Source organism: Peromyscus leucopus, chromosome 1 (genome assembly GCF_004664715.2).
Source record: "Peromyscus leucopus breed LL Stock chromosome 1, UCI_PerLeu_2.1, whole genome shotgun sequence".
Lineage (NCBI taxonomy): Eukaryota > Metazoa > Chordata > Mammalia > Rodentia > Cricetidae > Peromyscus > Peromyscus leucopus.
The window spans coordinates 75,387,603-75,402,820 of record NC_051063.1 but is presented as its reverse complement, the minus strand read 5'-3'; the positions used below and the strand labels follow the sequence as shown (position 1 = coordinate 75,402,820).

Sequence of the window (15,218 nt, the reverse complement as noted above, 5' to 3'; positions counted from 1 at the left end):
AACATAACTCCTACACCTAACGCTCAGGAATATTGAGGGTGGAAAGATTGTGAGAACCAGATGACCAGGATAACTGCTGGAAGATAGTATCATTTAGACATGACAGGGATGCTGGACCCATGAACTCCCAACAATATGGTAGTCTATACAAGACATGCATGATTGTACAAGTCCACATGCTAGCATGGGTGAGGAAATTTTCTACAAGGCCCCCCTCCTAGATGAAGTGCTATGGGTAGTCTGTAGCTACTAAGGGGAAAACAGTCAGTTTTTTCCCCCAGAGATGAGTGAGTCCCTTGATAGATTTATCAATTCTAAGTGGTCAACTCTAAATACATATGCATAGGGACAATACTAATTGAACTTAGTAGGTTTAAATATGTATGTATAAAATAAGGGAACATTTAGAAATCAGAGTGACCATCTTCTGGGAACTACCACACTTCCCATTATCACTGGGATAATCCTATCTATTATTTTTTCCTTCAATCTGTTGTTATAGTAGGTCATAGTTATAGATATTCCAATGCTGAATTATTCTTGCACTGGCAGGATATCCCAAATATTTTGTAGTGTGCACTTGATAGAGCCAAATGCAACTTCCTTATATTCAACATTTTTACAACTATGTTCACAGATGAGATGATATTGTTGCCCAGTTTTTATTTTGAGATATCATGAAGTGAGTACCCTTACCTCTTTCTCATTCCCTGGAAAGTTTGGAGAACATCAAGGAATTTACCTGACAATTCGGCCAGGCCTTCCCGGAGCTCAGCTTCCTCCTGGGTCATGTGAGGATTGCAGCAACACCAATATTATGATTCTGAGATTTAACTGATGAGGTGTGTGATGGTCAAACTTGATTGCCAACTTGACTACATTTGGAAGTAAAAAAACTTAAGCAGTGGGCACACCTGTGAGGGGTTTTTCTTGGTTGGATATTTGCGATTAGAGACCTACCTTAAATCTGGATCATTTGAGGTCAGCAGATCCACTCTGGGGTGCATCTTCTGGTGGCATCCCACACACATGAAAGGAGAAGGAAAAAGAAATATTGTGCCATCTACCATAAGGAGAGGCTTCTTAAATGAGTATTAAAAGATACTCTGATCTTTTTCCATCCTTTTACCCTAAGTTGGTGTCTGTCCTTGATGGCAAGGCATATTTCTTGGAAGCAGCAAAAATATAGATCCTGCTTTCTAACCCAATGTGTTCATCCTTTTTTTTTCATTTTTACTTATTTATTTTTCTATTATCAGCTTGATATAGTATTAAATTCTTATCTTAATAGTGAAATGTTTCATTGAGACTTGCTTAGTAACTGGGTAAAACCAAAACTTATTATAAGCGACAGTCATCCTAGGGTCCCCCCCTGCTATATAGCCTTCCTGGTTCTATGGGCTGCAGTCTGATTGTTCTTTGCTTTATATCTAGTATCCACTTATGAGTGAGTACATACTATGTTTGTCCTTCTGGGTTTGGGTTACCTCACTCAGGATGATATTTTTTAGTTCCATCCATTTGCCTGCAAATTTCATGCTGTCATTGTTTTTCTCTGCTGAGTAGTACTCCATTGTGTATATGTACCACATTTTCTTAATCCATTCTTCTAAATATAACACCAGCAGCACAGACACTGAGCACAACAATTAATGAATGGGGCCTCTTGAAACTGAGAAGCTTTTGTAGGGCAAAAGACACGGGCAATGAGACAAAAAGAGCCTACAGATTGGGAAAAGACCTTCACCAACCACACATCTGACAGAGGACTGATATCCAAAGTATATAAAGAACTCAAGAAACTAGACATCAAAGTACTGAACAATCCAATTAGAATTGGACTAAAGAGCTAAACAGAGAATTCTCAAAAGAAAAATTACAAATGGCTGAAAGACATTTAAAGAAATGCTCAACATCCTTAATCATCAGAGAAATGCAAATCAAAATGCCCATCAACTGAAGAATGGATTAAGAAAATGTGGTACCAATGTGTTAATTCTTGTCTTTTTATTGGAGAATTGAGACTAACCTAAGGTTGGGCAATCATAATTAAGAATAAGCCTCTGTGTATGATTTATTTGGAAGCTGGGTAATGGGCCCCCCAAAAGAGTAATAAAAAAGCCAACAACATTTCTCTATTTAAAAAAAAGGGGACAAAGAGTCAATAAAATAGCATGCTGTTAGAACACCACTAGAGAAGACTCTAACACGCTTAACTTTGTTAGAAATTAGAGACATAAAACATGACAGTTTGACCATGCTCCAATGAGTATATGAGCAACAGAAACTGGACTTGCTGGGTTTTGTTTTGTGCTTTTTTTTCTTTTTTTTGGGGGGCGGGGGCACAAGGGTGAGAGAGTGGACCTGGGAGGCATGGGAAGCAAGTGTGGTTGGGGTAATTATATAAAATTCCCAAATAATTAATAAATAGTGTGTTGGGGGAAAACAAAACAAAACTTGACAATGTCTGTGCCGCCTGCTACGGAGGTCAACAGACACCCTCTATAGTCTAAAGAAAGAAGGGCTGATTAATGGGTCTTGTTAGCCAGAGTAATTGGTGTTACAAAAGCCACAGCCTCAACCCCATGAGAATAACAGATGCCAAATCTGAAGAGCTTGCTACTCAGTCCTGTCACTAATGAAGGTTATGAAAGTTTGGAGTGACTTTCCAAAATTTACATCTTACTGCTTCTTTGGGTTGGTTAAAGAAGTGAAAACGAATCGAATTGCTAGTTTGGCAAGTTCTTGTATGAGATGTAGAGGATATGAAAGATAGGATCTCAGCTACAGAAGGGTTATTTTTATTAATTTTTAATTTTGATTAATATTTTTATTTTATTAATTCATTGAAATTTTTATATACTGTTTTTTGATATATTCACCCCAACACTCCCTTCAACTTCTTCTAGATCCACTCCCACTTCCCTGAGCCCCCAACTTTTGTTTTTAACTAACCCACTGACTCAGATTTGTGCTGTCCATGTATTTCCAGGTGTGAGACCATTCACTGGAGTGTGATTGACCTTCCCAGAGCCACACCCTTAAAGAAAATTGACTCTTCTTCCTCCTGAGGCCATCAACTGTTGGTAGTTCCTCAGTTAGGGGCGAAATCTCATGAACCCACGTTCTATTTTACAACAGAGTCCTGGCTGGCTTGATCTTGTACAGGTCTTGTGCTGGTTGCTGTGGGTTCATGAGATCAGGGTCCTGTCATGTCCAGGATGTTTCACTCCTGTCTTCCCCAACCTCTGTCTTTTTCTCTTTTTTCTTTTTCTTTTTTTCTCTTTCTGTTTTCTTTTCTTTTTCTTCCTTCCTTCCTTCCTTCCTTCCTTCCTTCCTTTCTTTCTTTTTTTTCCGAGACACGGTTTCTCTGTGTAGCTTTGCACCTTTCCTAGAACTCACTCTGTGGCCCAGGCTGGCCTCGAACTCACAAAGATCCACCTGCCTCTGCCTCCTGAGTGCTGGGCTTAAAGCCATGCACCACCATTGCCCAGCCCAACCTCTGTCTTTTATACGCTTTTCTAATCCTCTCCCAAGATGGTCCCTGGCCCATGGTGAGGGTGTGATATAGAGCCTGTTTGTGTCTGAGCATTCCATTGTCACTGATTTTCCAGTTAAGTTTCTCAACAGTTGTGATGAGAGAAATTACCAGAAAGGGAATACCTGAGAATGATATTAAGATGTTTTATCACAGACAGTCAGGATGTCCAGGAGCCTAGCAGTATTGCTTCTGGAAGGCAGTTTTTCAAGGGGCCAGTGATGCTTTAATTGTCTTATGTTTAAAATAGCAGCCTGCGTTTGATTAACCTAGTTTCTAGAGCCAGCTCTCCAATCCTTCACAGTGATCTACAGGTAACTTCTATGAGATTGATGTTTTGATAGATACCTCCATCAGAAATGGTTTCCCAAACATTTGTTGAATGACTCCAGTTTGACTTTTTATTGAAATTCTGGGATGGCAATGAGTCTATATGAGTTAATTTTCCCATCTCTGGGACAAAAAGCCTGGTAGAAGCAATTTTAGGGGAGGGAGTATTCTTAGTTCATGGGCTCTGAAATGTCAGTCTACTATGGGTAGACATGGTGCTTCATATCATGCATATTAGAGAAATAGAACTGATAGAACGATAATATAAATATGTAAATTCATATTATCGTTAGATATAGATATTGATATAGGCTTATAGTCTAGCTGTCTCATGATCGAAAGTCCAAGAATCTAATAGTTGTCCAGTCCATGAGGCTGGATGTCTCAGCTGGTCCTCAGTATGCATTAGAATCCCTAAGAAGTAGGCTCTGATGCCTGTGAAGGAATGGGCTTGCAGTGAGAGCGAGGGCAAGCAGGCAAACAGCAAAAGCTTCCTTTTTCCATGTCCTCGGTATTGGTTGCCACCAGAAGGTGTGGCCTAGATTAGTGTGGGTCTCCAGACCTCAGATTATCTTAATTTAGAGAGGGTCTTTCCACATCAAATTATCTGATCATAGATGTGCCCCAGCTGCTTGGGCTTTAGTTAGTTACAGGTGTAGTCAAGTTATCAGCAAAAACAACCATCAGACCATAGCCGCCATGAAGCAGAGAAAGGAAGTACAAGAAGTACCCAAAGTAAGTTGGAGTCCCCCACCCCCACTCCCAGTGACCTACTTCCACCTGTGAGGCCCCACCTGCTACCTTCAACTACCTTGAAATAATGATGTATTAAGAATATATTGATGGACAGTCCATTCATTAGGTCTGAACTCTCATGATGTAATCATCTCTAGAAATGGCCTCACAGACATACCCAGAGGTATGTTTTACTAATCTCCTAGGTGATTCTCAAGTCCAGACAAGTTGATGGTCATGATTAACCACTGTAAGCCTGGTTGTCTGGGGGTGGAAACTTGATATAATGAGGCTAATGATACTAAAGATACAGTCTCTGTCTTTCCTCAAGCTGAACCCTAGTGGAAGGATGACAGGCATGCTCATTGTCATATATCCCTGCCATTTGCTTGGCCAGTGTGAAGACCATGTGAAGATTCCATTTGAAATCAGTAGAAAATAAAACCACCGTGATTAATTCAGTGTCTGTCATAGAGGGGCCGGGGAGGATGCTATTGCACACTTCCCCTCTCTGATTCAGGAAGCTGAAGTGAAGGCTATGCAATACAGTTGGTACCAAGGAGCATAGGGAAGATGCAGACATCCCCAGTGCTTAGTTCCATGGAGGTGAGCAGACCGTCTCCACCCCACCAGGGGTTGATGTGATCCCTTAAGAGCGGACCATGCCCATGTCCTGTAGCAGGAGGCTGCATCCCTCCCTAGCTGGACACACAGGGTGGTAGCTTGTCTAGGGATGTGCTGTAGGAGGCAAGCACAGTCCTGCCTGGGGACTGACTGCACACAGCTTCCTAGGCCAGCGGGGAGCCCTCCCTGGGATCCAGAAATCTTGTAGAGCTTGTTATGTGGAGAAGTTCTCTTTACAATCTGAAGAAGCGAGCTGTCACGTATAATAATGCCGCTCTCAGGAGCCTCTAGGTTTGCTGATGGGCCTGGGTTATAGACTTCTCACTCATCAACCTGTCCTGGCATATAGGTTTTTAGCATAGGAACTGTAACAGTAATTTGTCTTTCAAAATTTGAGAAAAAATTCATACTGAAGTGAAAACGGCATCTTAAAGGTTTTCTTTAAAAAGTAAAATAAAAATAAGACAAGACCGGAGGGATGGTTCAGGCGGTCAAGTCCTTGACTTGCAAGCGTGAGACCCGCAGCTTGATTCCTAGAACTTACATAAGAATCTGGGCGTGGTGGGGCAAGTTTGTAATCACAGCGCTGGATAGGTGAGGTGGGTGTCTTAGTCACCGTTCTATCACTGTAAAGAGACCCCACGACCAAGGCAATGTATAAAAGGAAGAATTTAGTGTGGGGCTGGCTTACAGTTTCAGGGTCGGTCCGTGATCATCACGGCAGGAAACATGGCAGCAGCCAGGTAGGTATGGTGCTCAAGCCAGAGCTGAGAGCTACATCCTGATCCATAGGCAAGAGATGAGAGAGAGAGAGAGAGAGAGAGAGAGAGAGAGAGAGACAGAGAGAGAGAGACAGAGAGAGAGAGACAGAGAGAGAGAGACAGAGAGAGACAGAGACAGGGAGAGACAAAGAGACAGAGAGAGAGACAGAAAGACAGAAAGAGACAGAGAGAGACAGAGGACAGAGAGACGGAGAGAGACAGAGACAGACTGACTCTGACTGGGCCTGGCCTGGCCTGGGGTTTTAAAACCTCAAAGCCCCACCCCTGGTGACACACCTCTTCCAACAAGGACACACCTCCTAACCCTTCTCAAACAGTTCTGCAAAATGGGGACCGAACATTTAAATATATGAGCTTATGGGGCCGCTCTCCTTCAAACCACCACACAGGTATCCCTGGGGCTCTCCAGCGAGCCAGCAGTCTGTTTGGTGAGTTCTAGGCCAGTGAGAGACTGTCTCACACACAAAATGGATGGAAGCTGAGGACCCGAGGCTGCTCTCTGGCTTCCACATAGATGGGTAAATGTGGTGCGTGTGCATCCCCTTACACATGCGCCTGCACACACCCTTCCCACACACACATCATGCATAGAAGACAGAAAAGTGAAGAACCTAATGTGGAGATGGATTTACAAATACAAATAAAAGACAATAAAGAAGACTGTCTTAGTTGCACACCTCATACTCTGGAGCCATCTCCTTCTCCCGCATTTTGTGTTCTAGCTCATTGGAGTTTTCTGAATCTAACCACCTCCACCCAGAGTCCCTAGTGTTCTTATTTGCAGTCTAGATCTTGCTCACTCCCTCTGTTCCAGGCATTTAATCTCCTGCCTTGACTAATGTCTGTCTGTCCCTCTGCTCCATACCAGTAACTCTTCCATTCTTTCTCTCTTGTATTGAAGTGGTACACGCTCCCTGAGTTCTACTGATCTTCTGTTTCAGACAGGAAGAAGCCTCATCTTTGCCCTGCCTGCTCCAGGTTCATCTTCTGCTGCCCTGGTTTTCCTTGTGGCATTTCTCATTATCCAAATAGCCTCGAGTCTATTTCCATATCATCTTTGGTGGTTACCATTCCTAGTTGAAATGTAGCCTCTCTCATCACAGGGTTTTATCTGTGATTCATGGATGTAGCCCGGCACCTGGAGTGGTCCCTGAATATGGAAGGCCCGGTGTGCATTTTCTAGATGAATGAGTGAGTGCATGAATGAATGCATGAACATGCATATTGCCATGGAAGCAGGGAGCAGCCAGTGACTATCACAGAGACTGTTTTTATTGCTAAAATTCGACTTTGGGTTAGGAGTTTTCCAGACAGATGGAGGATGAAGGGGGGGGGGGGAGTGGGCTGCTTTCCTGGCAGAGAGGACAGCGATGATAAAAGCACAGGATTCCGGAAGAGGGAACTGAAGGAAGCACATTTGTTCCAGTGACACTTTTATGATATCTTATCTGTCCTCAGACTCCTTATCTTAAATGACTCATCATATTCTTCTGAAGTCTGTTTTGTAGAAAGTGTGAACTCTGAGTCAAAGCTGCTCTGACAACCGTGTTCCTATCAGAAGTTTGAGGCGTGAAAGCTGAAAATGCAGGGTATCCTCACAAGATAGTCAGAAACACAAAATAAATGTGCTGCTATGCGCTGATACTGATTATATCACACAGGGAGAGGAGATAAAAATGGCATGGAGGGTTTCTCCACCCTCAACTGTGATGTCTTGTAGAGTTGGATTACACCCACTCTGCATCTCAGAGTCCTGTGAGAGGATGTCATATGGCATGTTGGCTTGACCTTTCACATTGGGGATCCAAATACATAGATGGTGTAGTAAATCTAAATCTCTTATATAACATTAGGTGAAGGCCAAAGATTCTCATGCCTGGAAGTTAAATGATGGCAGAAATAAAGAAAAGGTGTCATGTGGTATGGTAGAGAAAGTACTATATTTTGAGTTCTGAGTCCAGGGTTAAATCTTGGAACCACCCAATGACCTTGACCAAATGGCTTCCCTTTCCTGAGCTTAGGTTATTTTCATAATGAACAATAGATTTCTTAGGCTAAGGAGATGGCTTAGTAGGTACGGCACTTATCTCTCAAGAGTAAGGACCCTAGATAGGATTCCCAGAATCCATGTAAAAGCCAAGTATGGTGGCACACATCTGTAACCCAGTGCTTTATGATGGAGTGGAGACAGGAGAATCCCTGGAAGCTCATGGGCCAGCTGGCCCAGTCCCAGTGGTCGAAGTTCCAGGGTAAGGAGAAACACTTTCTAAAACAAAAGGTAGAAGGTGCCTGAGGACCAACACTTGAGGTTGACCTCTGACCTCCACACACAGGCTCCACCCCCCCCCACATGTACCCCATACACACATGCCCCACACACATGCAGTCCCCACACAAAAACACAGAAAAAAAAATAAAACTGCAATAGATCTCTTATATCATTAAGGCCCAACAGAGGTGTTCAGAACTTGTTAACAATACAGAAACCTGGGAGTTATGATTCAGGCAGACATGTGCAAACATTTTATAAAGAAAAAAGAAAAAAGCTAAATCTAGGAAATATTAGTCAAAATGATAGACCATGAAAATCACACAAAGAGATGATGGTGCCCTGAGAACCCCATTTTATATTCTCTAAGTTATTGATGAAGTTGGCATTCTCTACAACAACACTGGTTCACTTGGGATGGAAGAAGGATGCCATATGCCTGGCTGCAGAACGGAGTCATAATTCATTACCGTTAAAATGAGATCATTAGGATGACAGATTGCCAACATAAGGAACAGAGTCACAGGGCTCTAGAAAAATCAACAGTTCATGGACAAGCCCCCATGGGTAGGAATGGTTGATAATGTTTTGCTGCGTTCTTTATCCCCACCTCTTCCGAAGACATTGGCTGAGGAGAAATAAGGAGAAGAGCAGTGCAGGAAAGAAGGTTTCCTTAAATGACCTGTGACTGACACTTCCCATGCTAGTTAGCTACCTTGTCATTACCTCTTGCCTGCTACTACCCAACTTCCGACCTTCTGGGGCCTGGGGGAAGCAGAGTCTACTGAGAGGGGATGGCAGAGCCTGATTTACCCCCCCAACACACACTTTTTTTAAAGATTTATTTGTTTATTATGTATATGGTATTCTGCCTGCATGCATGCCTGCATGCCAGAAAAGGCACAAGATCTCATTATGGGTGGTTATGAGCCACCGTGTGGTTGCTGGGAATTGAACTCAGGACCTCTGGAAGAGCAGCCAGTGCTGTTAACGACTGAGCCATCTCTCCAGCCCCCTGATTCACCCTTCTAAGGATCCAAATAACAGAGAGTAATCTCTGACCTCATCTATCACTCCTGTTTTTATTACCCTTCTAGTTGATGCCACACTATATGACAAAAGCCACATAGGGAAGGAGGAACTTCTGGCTCCCAGTTGGAGGGTGCAGTCCATGGTGGTGAAGAGACTGTGGCTACAGCAGCTTGAGGCAGCTGGTCACATTGTGCCCCATGGTCAGGAAGAGGAGAGTGATAAATGCCGGTGTGCTCAGCTTGCTTCCTTCTTTTTATTTAGTCTGAGCTCCAGCCCATGGCATGGGGCTGTCTAAATTCAGAGTGAGTTTTCCCACGTCAACTAACCAAAGCACATGCCTCATGGATGTGCCCAAAGGTTTGCTTCCAAGGTGACACTAAATCCCATTAAATTGATAATCGTAACCATCACATACATGTCCACCCCTAACAATACATGAACAAGATTTAGGAAATATTTTTTCTAGGTATTCAAGGAGGAGGGCTAGATGCCTATATCAACATACAAGTGCAAAGCATTTTTTTAGAGTCCAGGAATGAAGTACACTGGGCTTGGATTGAGTGCATCTCGCAAGGCGGTGAGTGGTAAGACTTGAGCATAAAAGAGACAAAACACAAATGGAAGTATTTACACATTGTAAAGTACCAGAAAAATGCTGGTCCCAATTTTCCACATTCCAGAGTCACTCATGGACCAGGGGAGATAGTGTGTATCTAAGGTTGTTCTGTGGGTGACACCAAGTGCTGGCAATTGTGCAGAATGAAGGGGGAGCATCATCAGTTTCCAGGAGACTCACACACTGCTGCTGCTTGGTCTCTCCTTAGGGAAACTGGATATGCACATCTCTAAGGCCAGCACTCCCACTTTGACGGGAATGTCTGTTGTCCTTACCGAGGAGTCTGGGCAAGTTGTCCTGACCTTGTTGACAAGAAGAAAGGGCTGGAGAGAGAGAAACAGCCAGGGCAGTAGGAGGAATGGGTAAGTGTGGCAAGCACATAACATGTAATGCCTCACCGCAGGCACCTGTATTCTCCTAGTGAAGTGCAAAAGCCAAATAGAAAAGGACTTGGAGGTTTCAAAAGTCCATGCCATACCCACGCACCCTCCCTCCCTCCCTGCCCCTACCCCCTCTCTGTCTCCCGCCCAACAATCAGGATGTAAGCTCTCAGCTACTGCTCCAGTGCCTGCCTGCCTGCCTGTTTGCTACCATGCTTCTGCCATGATGATCAATCATGGACTCACCCTCTGAAACTGTAAGCTAGCCCCCAACTAAAGTCCCACCTGTATGACATTACTGACATTAGGGGCATCCCCTAACAACATGTCACTCGTTCGGGGGTGATTTTCCACAAATGGGATTGTGCTGAGTGTTTTGTTTGACTTTATACTTTTTTCCACTCAGTATTATCTGTTGCAGACTTATCACTTCTCAAATATAAAGAGTATTAGGGCTAATAAAATATGAATACTTGGTAACCTACTACCCACTGTCTGATAACCAATATCATGGCATCCCCAAGGTGCCTCACCATTTATTCACCCCACCCCCTAGCAGGCAGCCAGTACTTGAAATTTATCACGTCCTTGCCCTTCCATATCTTAATCTATTTCTTAATTTTATTATGTATGTCACATACTCAGGTTATATCACTTAGTCTTGTGTTTTTAAACTTTACATAGATGTAATTGCATGTAAATTTTGACAATTCAACATAAAGTATATGTCTTGGTTACTGTTCTATTGCTGTGAAGAGACACCACAATTAAGGCAACTTACAAAATGGAAAGAAACCTTGCTCTGCAACCTCGAATGGTCAAAGACCAGAGGAAAAGGAATTCCCCTGGATGCTTGAGTGCTGAAAACAGGAGAGCTGGCTTCCCTTGGAGAAGTGTGTGTGTGTGTGTGTGTGTGTGTGTGTGTGTGTGTGTGTGTGTAGGGTGTGGGTAATGAGGAAGCCACAGTGTCTTTAATAATGTAATTTCAAAAGACAGACAAGACACCATCATTCCTATCACATTCTATTTGTTATAAGCAAGTAATAAGAACAGCCCACACTCGAGAAAAGGAGAATTGGGTGCACTCTTAGTGAAGAGGAGCCAAGACTGTGTGGACATATTTTAAAACCTACATGAGGTCTCTCTCTCACACAGACACAGACAGATAGACAGACAAACAGACACACAGACACACACACACACTCTCGAGAGGGGGGACAGAGACAGAGAGACACAAAAACAGAGAGGCGGACACACACTTGGGGGGATAGAGACAGAGAGACAAAAAGAGACAGACAGACAGACACACACACACAGGAGGAAAGGAGGGAGACAGAGGCAGAGAGAGACACACAGACAGGCAGACACACACACACACACACACACACACACACACACACACACACACACACACGACAGTAGCACAAAGTTAAGAGACAGGATTAGAAGAAATGTCCCCCAGCTTAGACTCAACCTTTTGATGTTGTGACACAGCCCCACCATCTAAATGCACACGGGAGAACCACACAATCAAATTACAAACAAAATTTGCCAAAAGTCTCCTAATGTTTTAAAATACATTTGTGGTCTGTGTTGCAGTACATAGCTATCCTGGGTCACGTTTGGACAGCCCTGGTTTAAAGTAAAATAAATATATGAGTCAACAAATTTTGGAATATTTTACCCATGTACTTTAAAAAATAAAAGTAAGTCTTAGCATAAATTTTTTGAGATTTATTTTATATGTGTGAGTATTTAGCCTGCATGTATGTATTGCATCATGTGAGTGTCTAGTGTCCTCAGAGGTCAGTAGAAGATGTTGGATCCCCTGAAACTAGAGTTACAGATGGCTGTGAGCTACCATGTAGGTACTAAGAACCACACTTGGGCCCTTTTTAAAGAACAATTACTCTCAATCACTGATCCATCTCTCCAGGCCCAAGTCACTGAATTATTAAAAATATTTTGAGTAACATATTTTTACCCACAGTTCAAAAATACTGGGGCCCATCCTGCAAATGAATAAAAACATTGTGCTCAGGCGAGGAGACCCCAGCCCCAGAAAACACCAGATCAGGATTCCCTTCCTCCTCCCCCTCCTTCTTTGGTGATGGACATCCTTCATTTAGACACATTTAGAGCTTAGAGAGGTCCTCATTGAGAGGATGCCCTTTACCAGCAGATCACCGTGTGAAGCAGAATCACTCATTTCCCATAGGTCAGGAACTGCTGCTCACCTTTGGCTGTGTGGCCTTCAAATCTGGGACTCTACCTTCAGCTTTCTCTCTTTTTATTATTATTTCTTGAGGTATTTCTTCTATGCTCTCCAGACCCGGCTGCTCCTGTGCCCCCCATCTTTGGTGATCCTATCGTAAGATGAGCTCGTCTCCTCTCATGGTTTTAACTATCACAACATGAACCAACACCAGCCAAGTGCACTCTGCAAAGCCCAGCTCTCCCGAGGGGTTCTGGTCTCTATACACACAGATGCCAGAACATTCTCTTCCACCAAACACGTCTCAAGGGTAATTATTACCTTCTCTGCTGTCCTTCTTTGTTCCTATCTTGCCAAGTCATTCTACTAACTAGTCCAATGAGGAAACAGAGTATCACCCAAGTTTTTCTTTGACTAATTTCAAATGATAGCTTTTATTCAGAAGAGGGGAAGAGAACACCCCTTTGCAGTTCGACCATGGTGGTTAGCAGTAGCCTCCAGACATCTTGGAATACACCAGCAGAGGCTGCTGGGCTCAGTCTGGTGTCCAGAAGAAGGTACAACAATCAAGAGCTTCTGGGCTCAGACTGTGCATCAGATGCACTAGGTATTATTACATTTTTGGTATTTTCATTTTGGATCCCTACTTTAAATCTTGTATATAGTTATTTCAAATTGCTTCAGATCTTTTGTAAGGCAAGAGAGATTTAAAATATGAATGATGCTTCCCAGGTTCCTGTACAATAAGCCAGCTTCCATCAGTCCCACCAGCCACCACCCCACTCACTAGTTTGCTAGTCATTTATTGGGCACTTGTTATGGGCTAGGTGTTGTGCAAGACTCCTATGATAAGATCTCTCATGGAGTTTAGTCTAGTGGTAAATTACTGGGTAAACTGAGGTACAGAGAACTAAATGTGACTTACCTACTGAGAGAAATAGCTAGGTGCTTGGGAAGATGGGATAAAGGCTGGAGAGTGGGTAGGGTACAATGCATGGGAGGTAAACCCTCCGACTGAGGAGCAAGGCTGCACACATTATAAAATCTGCTTGCAAAAAGAGTAACAAAGCTATTAGTTTCACTAGGACCAAATCCACATCTCAGTGAACCGATCCATTCCAAGACAGCATTTCTATACTTGCCCACAAAGCCCCAAGTCATGGCACTAATCTACTGAGACATAGTAACTCTGTAGGAAGCTTAAAATCAAGAAATACCTAATCCCAATTTTAGTACTGGAGATCATATTAAAATACTTTAAGTATATGAACCTAAATGTACAGCGTGTGTGTGTGTATATATATATATATATATATATATATATATATATATCATATACCTCAAATGTACAGCATGTGTATATATATATATATATATATATATATATCATATACCCTAGCCCCATTCCAGAGAGTTTTAATAAGTTATAGATACTAAGGAAATAGATATCTGTCTTTCATTTTCCCTATATGCATTATTCTGACTGTTCTGGGGGAAGAAGTGTCACTCAGACATGTTTCATAAGCAATCTAAACATGCTTGAGATATTGACAAAGGTACCACACTTGGCTCTGTGTGCACATCTAACCACAAACATGAACCTGTGTAAGGCAATTCTTCTGAGAAGCAAACATCATCCTCTAGAGCAGAGTCCATGATTTCAGGAGTCTAGGGGTTCTTTTCACTGACCAAAGGCAGTGAATAACTATCAAAGGAGCTGGTTTTGAATGTGGAAATGATAATTTAGAAGGAACCTAAGTAGGAAGCCACTCAAGGATACTACTGGCTTTCACACTGCTACAGATCTAGACTGAGAGAAGAGCACTCCATGGGAGACTTATTGCTGAGGACCAAACCGGTGCATACTTCATCCACACAGGATGCTGCAAACACTTCCATCACTTTGCTGAGGACCAAACTGGTGTATACTTCATCCACACAGGATGCTGCAAACACCTCCATCACTTTGCTGAGGACCAAACTGGTGCATACTTCATCCACACAGGATGCTGCAAACACCTCCATCACTTTGCCTTGTCATCAGTTGCTCATTTTGAGTGGTTCTTCACCTTACTGAGGAGGCTTTTCTCCTTTCTCTGGGCATTCTGGATGCTTGCTTTTGGATGAAGAGGCCCCTTCTCCATCAATTGTTTACTCATTTGAGTGGTTCTGTTTTACATGAATGTATCAGTGGGTCCTTGGATGCTCCTTATATGTTTGAATCTCCGTTGAGAGCTGGAGCATCCAGTCTGGTTTCCTCTGGAGCCTTCACTACATGGAGGGCTTGAATGCTGTGCATCACCTACACTAGTCTTTCATTTTCTTTGTTGTCTGTTAACACCACCAACTGCTGAGCACAACCTTTAATTAATTCCTGTCATGCATCTTTGCTGATAAGTCTGAAGCTCCCCTGCAGCTGAAATACTGGGGTGCAGCTCCCTAGCTGTTCAGGTCCAATCCTACCCACCGAACATTGTCCTTGGGCTTGTTTTCACCAGCTTGATGCCATCCCCAAGGAGGTGATGGTGTTTGCTTGCTTGCTTTTGGATATTGATCCACACAAATGCACTTCTGGAAGGAGGGTGAGCCCACACACTAATGTTGGCAAAGCAGGCAGAGACCTTGGAGAATGTCACCAAGTTTCTCAATCAACCAGCCCTGGAGCTTTGTGGGCTACTTTTATCTTGTAAGATAATG

The 15,218-nt window shown here is 43.0% G+C and overlaps 1 pseudogene; it reads right to left on the bottom strand.

Annotated features, from left to right (window-relative positions):
• The window catches only part of LOC114704427, a 117,694-nt pseudogene extending 103,148 nt beyond the window's left edge, over nucleotides 1-14,546 (bottom strand).
• Nucleotides 14,547-15,218: the final 672 nt, after the last annotated feature.